General features: G+C 53.8%; 1 pseudogene; it reads left to right on the top strand.

Annotated features, from left to right (window-relative positions):
* The first annotated feature begins 421 nt into the window (after nucleotides 1-421).
* On the top strand, nucleotides 422-540 carry LOC123853345 (U6atac minor spliceosomal RNA; annotated as a pseudogene).
* The last annotated feature ends 976 nt before the right edge of the window (nucleotides 541-1,516 follow it).

Raw genomic sequence — 1,516 nt, 5'->3', positions numbered from 1 at the left:
CCCCAGAGGGAGCAGAAGGACCAGCTAGGGGATTAAGAGGAGGGAAATCGGTGGCTTGGACCAAGGTGCTGGCAGAGCCGCCGGAGTCCACCTATGTTTTGGAGGCTGAGCGGTGGTAGGTGCTGATGGACGCCGCTGGAGGTTCGAGAAGAGGAAGGTAAATTCTTCAGCCTGAACACAAGGACACGGTGGAGATGTGAACTGGGCCAGAAAGACTAAGGGAGGGGTGGGTGGAGAAGGGAGTGCGAATCCCAGACATTAAATCTGTTCTACTTTGTATTGTATTTTTCAAGATGGTGCACATCCATGAGGAAACAATCTGATGAATCCAGAATCCGGCGGGCCTGCTTCTCCAAAGTCAATGTCACTATTTAGGAAATAAAATAAGGCAGAGCATTGTCCTAGACTGAGAGAGGAAGGAGTGCTGAGTGAAGGGAGAGAAGGTTTGCACTCCCCTCGGCAACAAAGGGAGAGGCCCCCTGGCCTGACAACATGCCTACAGAGGTGGCTTAAGCCACGGTCACCTAACTATGGTTTTCCAAAGTCATATCTCTGAGGTTCACTGGTAGGGAAGTCGGTGCTATGTCTGCCCCGGCCCCCAAGATCAGCCCCCGTCCAATAAAAGTTGCTGACGACATGGCCAACGCAACAGACGATGGATGGAGGGGTCTGAGGGTGACAGTGTCACTGAGCATCCAGAACCAGACAGGCCCACACTGAGGTGGTACCTTCTGCCTCCACCCGGGTCATCAAAATCCTCAAGGACATCCAAGAGACAGAAAGAAGCAGGAAAACATTAGGCGCAGTGGAAGTATCCCCGTTGGTGAGATTGTCAACATTGCCCGACAGATGCACCGCTGGTGTTTGGCCAGAGAACTCTCTGGAGCCATTGCGAGACCCTAGGGACTGGCCCAGCCTGTGGGCTGCAGTGTTGATGGCCGCCACCGCCATGGTATCAGGGGAATGTCCAGCTACTTAAGAACTGGAACGGAGGGGCGCCTGGGTGGCTCCGTCGGTTGGACATCCAACTCTCGGTTTCGGCTCAGGTCATGGTCTCGGGGTCCTGGGATTGAGCCCCACATCAGGGTCCATGCTCAATGGGGAGTCTGCTTGAGATGCTCTCCCTCTGCCCCTCCCCCCTCACACTTGCTCTCAAATAAATGAATAAATCTTTTAAAAAAAAAAAAACTAGAAAGGAAAATGTTTCAGTAAAGGATCATTCGACAACCAGAGAGAGAGAGAGAGGGAGTGGTAGGGAGGAAGGGAGGAGAGGGAGAGGGAGCGGGAGGGGGAGAGATGCAGCATAAATCTTTATTGGATCCTGGTTCAAAAAATAAATCGGCTGGGGCGCCTGGGTGGCTCAGTTGGTTGAGCGACTGCCTTCGGCTCAGGTCATGATCCCGGAGTCCCGGGATCGAGTCCCGCATCGGGCTCCCTGCTCAGCGGGGAGTCTGCTTCTCCCTCTGACCCTCCTCCCTGTCATGCTCTCTGTCTCTCATTCTCTCTGTCTCAAATA

This window comes from Mirounga angustirostris, unplaced genomic scaffold, assembly GCF_029215605.1.
Source record: "Mirounga angustirostris isolate CCGP_5_RB_7025 unplaced genomic scaffold, mMirAng1.0.hap1 SCAF_14, whole genome shotgun sequence".
NCBI classification, from domain to species: Eukaryota; Metazoa; Chordata; class Mammalia; order Carnivora; family Phocidae; genus Mirounga; species Mirounga angustirostris.
This window is presented reverse-complemented; position numbering and strand designations above follow the sequence as displayed.